At 40.9% G+C, this 8,278-nt stretch overlaps 1 pseudogene; it reads left to right on the plus strand.

Annotated features, from left to right (window-relative positions):
* The first annotated feature begins 4,308 nt into the window (after positions 1–4,308).
* On the plus strand, positions 4,309–8,069 carry LOC138084092 (wings apart-like protein homolog pseudogene; annotated as a pseudogene).
* The last annotated feature ends 209 nt before the right edge of the window (positions 8,070–8,278 follow it).

Here is an 8,278-nt window from a genome sequence, read left to right on the forward strand (position 1 = left end):
TAAGAGTCGGACACGACTGAGCGACTTCACTTTCACTTTTCACTTTCATGCATTAGAGAAGGAAATGGCAACCCACTCCAGTGTTCTTGCCTGGAGAATCCCAGGGATGGGGGAGCCTCATGGGCTGCCGTCTATGGGGTCGCACAGAGTCGGACACAACTGAAGTGACTTAGCAGCAGCATTGCTTTGACTAGGATCCTAGATAACAAAGACTTTTTTCATTTTTACTATATTATCTGTAAAGTAATATTTTAAACTGAGTTCCCATCAAAAAGAACACCCTAGACTCAAAGACCAAAACAACAACAACAACAAAAATTGAGTACAAATGGCTTATTTTAAAAATGAAGGAAATGCTATTTTGGGTGGTGATTTTGTACCATGGCAACTGTGGTTCCCACCATACCTTCCATGCATGGTCCCAGGTTAACATCGGCTGCAAGATGAAAGTGCACAAGACTGGGAGGCAAGAACGAAGGAGCAGCTATCATGCTTAGGAGGCCAGCAGAGAATGCCAGGCACTTGTGTGGCTCCACCAAGTTTCAGTGATCTATTGGGTCACTTTGGCAGTGAGTGCCAGCAGCTAGGTTTGCACCTCCTGCTGATCCCACGATACCTCTTCTCCAGCCTTTCAGAATGGGGGATACATTTTGAATGTATACAGTTGTGTGGTAAATAGCTCCAGCTTTTTCTGTGAATCATCTGTGCCAATAAGGTCAGAGACAGTGTGAGACAAACGTGGGTTCCAGTCAGTATTCATGCATTCCACTCTGCCTCTCTTTCCCTCTCGTCACATCAGACTTCTTTTCCTGATTTCCAGGCCTTGCTGACGTGGCACAACTTCAGGTCCCCAAGTAAAGCAGAGGCAATAACCTTCCTTATCTTGTTTTCCCAGCTCTCACAACTTTGTAAATTCCAATCGCTATAACAGATTCTTTCTTTGATTTCACTCATAGTGATTCTACCTTTTTAATCAAACCATGTTTTATGAGACAGGGAAGGGAAGAAAACCGGTCAAGAGGGAATGATCAAACATGTTGCTACTCTAGTTGATGAGATCTCAACCCTACTGGAGACTCTTGGAGTCAATATAAAACACGTCTTAGAGTTATTCCACTCTAGCAGACAAAGAGCTCCTGAAATGTTTAGCCACCTACTTTGTCAATCACAGGTTCACAGCAGCTTTCAAGGAATAATTCCCCAGAACTTCTAATCTATTGCATCTACAAGCAAGCAGCCTCAGGTGGCTAGATAAGCCCTCCAGCAAAGAGATACTACTGCTGGAAGATGGAGATTGGATGACTTGAGCAGGATAGTGGTGGCCAAAAAGTGGTGTGGGTCACTGAAAGAATAATCTATGAAAACTTTATAAGAACTAATGTTTTTATCCTCACAACAACTCAACAAGGTATTCAGTATTGTTTGAAAGGAAAAGTGAAAGCGTTAATCCCTTAGTTGTGTCCAACTATCTGCAGCCCCATGAACTGTAGCCCACCAGGCTCCTCTGTCCACAGAATTCTCCAGGCAAGAATACTGGAGTAGGTTGCTATTTCCTTCTCCAAGCGATCTTCCCAACCACGGAAGGAACCCAGATCTCCTGTACTGCAGGCAGATTCTTTACTGTCTGAGCCACCAGAGAAGTCCCTCAGCATGATTTATATTTGCCTCATACATGAACAAAAGAGAGGTTTGGACTGCTTAGACAAATTTTTCAAAAGTCACAGAGGTGATAAGGGAAGGAGTTAGAATGTAAACCCAGACGTAAATGATTTCAAAGTGTGTATTATTAACCACTACGATTGCTGCCAAATCTAATTTCTAATATAAAATTTTAGCAAGTTTGTCAAATGCATTGCTAATATTTAAAAATATAATTGTATGTTTATACTAGCAGAAAATAATAGCAAGATGAAGATGAAATTAATTACTTTTTTAAAGTGCTGAAAAACACAATGTACTTAAGAGTAAATTATCAAAAATAATATGAACCCTTTGGACTGAAAACTACAGCATACTAAGAGAAATGAAAGATCTAAATAAAGATAGCAATGTTGTTTACATGACAATTCTTCAAAAATAGATCAATAGATTCAATTTAATCCAAATCAAATTTCAGTACGATGCTATGTAGAAACTAACAGAGTGATTCTAAAACTTATATGGAAATACAAATATTTTAGAAGAACCAAAACAATTGAAAAACAACACAACTTGGAACTTGCACCTAAGTTTAAGGCTTACTAAAGAGATACACAAATTAAGACAGTGTGGATGTGGCGTCAGTATAGACTTATAAGTCTATGGAAGAATAATGGTTGTGATTCAGTCTCTAAGTTGTGTCCGACTCTTCGTGACCCCTGGATTATAGGCCACCAGGCCCCTCTGTCCATGTAATTCTCCAGGCAAGAATACTGGCATGGGTTTTCATTTCCTTCTCCAGGGATCTTTCCTACACAGTGATCAAACCCGGGTCTCTAGCATTGCAGGTGGATTCTCTACCAATTGAGCCACTAGGGAAACTCTATGGAAGAGTAGAGATTCCAGAAATAGACTTACATACACACTGTCAAATAATTTCCAACAAACAAACCAAGGCAACACAATGCAGTAAAGAAAGGCTTTTTCAAATATGGTGCTGAAACAACTACATATCCATATTTTTTAAAAAAATAACCATCAATTCTTCTCACATACTATCTGAAAAATATATTCAAAATTATAGTTCTAAGTATAAAAATTAAAACTGTAAAACCTCTAGAGAAAAAAAGATAAAATCTCTGTGACTTTGGCAAAAGTAAAGATATTTTAGATGGGAGAAACAGAAAGCATGAATTAAAAAGAATAAGTTTAATCATTTTTTAATCAAATAAATTACTCTTTCAAAATCACCATGGGGAAATAAGACAATAGAGTCTAGGAACACATATTCACAAATCACTTATTTGATGTGTCTTCCGTAGGAATATCTATATCCTTGTACAACTTTTGCCACTCAATGACAGAAACAACAACCAACTGTAAAAGGTGCAATATATGTAAACACTTTTCAATTGAAAATACATGAATAAAACTCTTGGCACATAAAAAAAGTTATACCAAGTTAGTAATAATTAGGGAAGTGCAAATCAAAACTCCTGACTGAAAATATCATCTCCTTATCAAAATATGAAGCAATGGAATAATCATATAGTTGGTGGAAATTTAAAATGATATCACTAGTTTCTTAAATATTAACGATATATCTATTCTAAGTTTGGTAAGAGAAATGAGAATATATGCATATACAAAGGTGTGTTTTCATATTCTTTGAAGTTTTATTTCCATTTTTGAAGTTATTTCCAGCTAACATGGAAATAAATCAAGTATCTAACAAGAGGTGAATGAATGAAATCACCTTGATGTATTTATGCAATTTAATACTAGTCAGCAATAAAGTTACAAGGTACCCATACAAACTAAAACATAGACGAACTTTAAAATTATGATGCAGTGTGGAAAAAGTCAGATCCAAACAAATAGGACACTGTACGATTCTACTTATAAACAAAAACTTTAAAAGCAAAAACTAATACATGGTGATAAAATAATGACCAGTGCTTTCCTGGGGCTGAGGATGGATTAAGAGCTGACCACAAAGTGTAATGAGGACTCTTTTGTGGATGATGAAAGTGTTCTGCATATTGATTGTGACTGTAGTTCCACAGGTACACACACTGTCAAAGCTCATATTGTAAAGTAATTAGCCTCCAATTAAAATAAATAAATTTAAATAAAAAATAATAATAATGTGCATTGTGAATAGATGCAGTTTGTCATACAAAATTTATATCAGAATCAAGTTGATAAAAAACTTGGAGGAAGGAGGTGGGGGCCGGGAGCGCAAATGGGGTTGAGATGGTTCAGGGCCCTGTTCAAACTCTAGCGCTGACCATTCACCGACGGAAGCGGCGGCGCAGGAGGCGACGGCGGCCCATCGGGGGCACGTAGCGGGCTCCGGTCCCAGCTCCAGCGGCGGCGACAGCCAGGGAGGCCTAGGCCCGGGCCCGGCCGGCGGCGCTCGAGGCGGGGAGGGAAGTTGCGGTGCCGCCACTCCTCCCCCCCTCCACCGGGTTTCCTATTTACAGAGAGCGGAGTCGCGGGTTCTGACGGTGGCGGAGCCCCTTGCCTCTCTTCGCTCACCAGCCGGCCCCGTTCTCCCTCGCGGGGCTCCGGCGCCCGCCCGTGGGCCGTTGGGAGCGGGAGAGGCGGAGGCGGCCCGAGGCTAAAGCACCCGCCAGGCGCCGAGGAGAATATGAAACAGGTGTCAAAATGACATCCAGATTTGGGAAAACATATAGTAGGAAAGGAGGAAATGGAAGTTCAAAGTTTGATGAAGTCTTTTCCAACAAACGGACCACCCTTAGCACAAAGTGGGGAGAAACCACATTTATGGCTAAATTAGGACAGAAGAGGCCCAATTTCAAACCAGATATCCAAGAAGTTCCGAAGAAACCTAAGGTAGAAGAAGAAAATACTGGAGATCCTTTTGGATTTGATAGTGATGATGAATCTCTGCCAGTTTCTTCAAAGAATTTAGCTAAAGGTTCCTCTTATACAGAATCTAGTGAAGCTGCTCAGTTGGAAGACGTCACTTCTGTACTTGAAGCTAATAGTAAAATTAGTCATGTGATGGGTGAAGACAGTGTTGTATCTGATAAATGCTTACGTTTGGAGGATTCTTTGCTTGGAAAAGAAAAGAGCACAAACCGTGTCTTAGAAGATGATGCAAGCAGAAGTAGCTGTGCTAAATTAATGACTTCAGATAAAGTGGAGAACTTTAGTGAAGAACATGAAAAGAATAGTCACCATATTTACAAAAATGCTGAAGACAGTACTAAGAAACACAATGCAGAAACTACAGTGGCTTCTGGATACAAAGCTGATGAAATCAAGGAAAATGATACTTGGAATTCCCAACTTGGGAAAAGGTCAGAATCGCCATCAGAAACATCATCAATCAAGGGATCTGTAAGAACTGGTTTATATGAATGGGATAATGATTTTGAAGACAGCAGATCCGAAGATTGTATTTTAAATCTGGATAGTGATCCTCTTTTGGAGATGAAGGATGAGGATTTTAAAAATCGATTGGAAAATCTAAATGAAGCCATTGAGGAAGACATGATGCAAAGTGTTCTTAGGCCAAGCAACTGTAGGACGTACTGTAGGGCCAATAAAGCAAAATCCGCACAAGGAGCGTCGAATTTTGATAAGCTGATGGACGGCACCAGTCAGGCCTTAGCCAAAGCAAACAGTGAATCAAGTAAAGATGGCCTGAATCAGGCAAAGAAAGGCAGTGTAAGTTGTGGGACCAGTTTTAGAGGGACGGTTGGATGGACTAGAGATTATACTGTTTTACATCCATCTTGCTTGTCAGTTTGTAATGTTACACAGGATACTATGGAACGCAGCATGGATGAGTTCACTGCTTCAACTCCTGCAGATTTGGGAGAAGCTGGCCGGCTAAGAAAAAAAGCAGATATTGCAACATCTAAGACCACTACTAGATTTCGACCTAGTAATACTAAATCTAAAAAGGATGTTAAACTTGAATTTTTTGGGTTTGAAGATCATGATGAGACAGGAGGTGATGAGGGAGGTTCTGGGAGTTCTAACTACAAAATTAAGTATTTTGGCTTTGATGATCTCAGTGAAAGTGAAGATGATGAAGATGATGACTGTCAGGTGGAAAGAAAGACAAGCAAAAAAAGAACTAAAACAGCTCCATCACCCTCCTTGCAGCCTCCTCCAGAAAGCAATGATAATTCCCAGGACAGTCAGTCTAGTTCTAATAATGCAGAAAACTTGGATTTTACAGAGGACTTGCCTGGTGTGCCTGAAAGTGTGAAGAAACCTCCAAATAAACAAGGAGATAAATCAAAGGAAAATACCAGAAAGATTTTTAGTGGCCCCAGACGGTCTCCTACAAAAGCCGTGTATAATGCTAGACATTGGAATCATCCAGACTCAGAAGAACTACCTGCGCCACCAGTAGCAAAACCTCAGAGTGTCACAGTGAGGCTGTCTTCAAAGGAGCAAAATCAAAAAGATGATGGAGTTTTTAAGGCTCCTGCACCACCACCCAAAGTGATAAAAACTGTGACAATACCTACTCAGCCCTACCAAGATATAGTTACTGCACTGAAATGCAGAAAAGAAGACAAAGAATTGTATACTGTTGTTCAGCACGTGAAGCACTTCAATGATGTGGTGGAATTTGGTGAAAACCAAGAGTTCACTGATGACATTGAGTACTTGTTAAGTGGCTTAAAGAGCACACAGCCTCTAAACACACGTTGCCTTAGTGTTATTAGCTTGGCTACTAAATGTGCCATGCCCAGTTTTCAAATGCACCTGTGAGCACATGGAATGATAGCAATGGTCTTTAAAACCTTGGATGATTCCCAGCATCATCAGAATCTGTCCCTTTGTACAGCTGCCCTCATGTACATACTGAGTAGAGATCGTTTAAACATGGATCTTGATAGAGCGAGCCTAGATCTGATGATTCGACTTCTAGAACTGGAACAAGATGCTTCTTCAGCTAAGCTGCTGAATGAGAAAGACATGAACAAAATCAAAGAAAAAATTCGAAGGCTCTGTGAAACTATACACAATAAGCACCTTGATCTAGAAAATATAACGACTGGGCATTTAGCTATGGAGACTTTGCTGTCCCTTACTTCTAAACGAGCAGGGGACTGGTTTAAAGAAGAACTGCGGCTTTTGGGTGGTCTGGATCACATTGTAGATAAAGTGAAAGAATGTGTGGATCATTTAAGTAGAGATGAGGATGAAGAGAAACTAGTAGCCTCATTATGGGGAGCAGAGAGATGTTTACGAGTTTTAGAAAGTGTAACAGTGCATAATCCAGAGAATCAAAGCTACTTGATTGCCTATAAAGATTCACAACTCATTGTTTCATCAGCTAAAGCATTACAACATTGTGAAGAGCTGATTAAGCAGTATAACCGTGCTGAGAACAGTATATGCTTACCTGACAGTAAGCCTCTGCCTCAGCAGAATGTAACTAACCACGTGGGCAAAGCAGTGGAAGACTGCATGAGGGCCATCATCGGGGTGCTCCTCAACTTAACCAATGACAATGAATGGGGCAGCACCAAAACAGGAGAACAGGATGGCTTGATTGGCACAGCCATGAACTGCATGCTTCAGGTTCCAAAGTACCTACCTCAGGAGCAGAGATTCGATATCCGAGTGCTGGGTTTAGGTCTACTGATAAATCTAGTGGAATATAGTGCTCGAAATCGGCACTGTCTTGTCAACATGGAAACATCATGTTCTTTTGATTCTTCCTTCTGTAGTGGAGAAGGAGATGATAGTTTAAGGATAGCTGGACAAGTTCATGCAGTCCAGGCTTTAGTGCAGCTGTTCCTTGAGCGAGAACGAGCAGCACAGTTGGCAGAAAGTAAAACAGATGAATTGATCAAAGATGCGCCCACCACTCAGCATGATAAGAGTGGAGAGTGGCAAGAAACAAGTGGAGAAATACAGTGGGTGTCAACTGAGAAGACTGACGGTACAGAAGAGAAGAACAAGAAGGAGGAGGACGATGAAGAACTTGACCTCAATAAAGCCCTTCAACATGCTGGCAAACACATGGAGGATTGCATTGTGGCCTCATACACAGCACTGCTTCTTGGGTGTCTCTGCCAGGAGAGTCCAATCAATGTGACCACTGTGCGGGAGTATCTGCCTGAAGGGGACTTTTCAATAATGACAGACATGCTCAAAAAATTCCTGAGCTTCATGAATCTTACCTGTGCTGTTGGAACTACGGGCCAGAAGTCCATCTCTAGAGTGATTGAGTACTTGGAACACTGCTAGCTGCTTGCCCTTTGCTTCAGGTGCTCGGCAATGCTGGAGCTATACTTAGACAAAGAAAAGTCACGGAAGAAGTCCTTGAAGATACACCAAGAACATTCATCAGTATCATTCATATTTGGATTTTTAAGGCCACCTGATTTCTTCTTCGTCATGCATTCTGCATTTGCTAAATGACAGTTACTACAGCAATCTGCAGCTATCAAAAATGAGGGAAAAGGTTCAGGCTGTTAACAGTTCCACGCAGTATTTAAACACACTTTGGCAGAATTTATACTCTCCCCTTGTTCTCTTGCTTTGTTCTGGGCAAGTTCTAAGGGGAAACTTGTGCTGCTGTTAGTGCAACTGCTGTGTGTGTTGAGCCACTGTTGTCATGCCAGCCAGGTGCAACGGC

The sequence above is a fragment of the Capricornis sumatraensis genome, chromosome 8, assembly GCF_032405125.1.
Source record: "Capricornis sumatraensis isolate serow.1 chromosome 8, serow.2, whole genome shotgun sequence".
Lineage (NCBI taxonomy): Eukaryota > Metazoa > Chordata > Mammalia > Artiodactyla > Bovidae > Capricornis > Capricornis sumatraensis.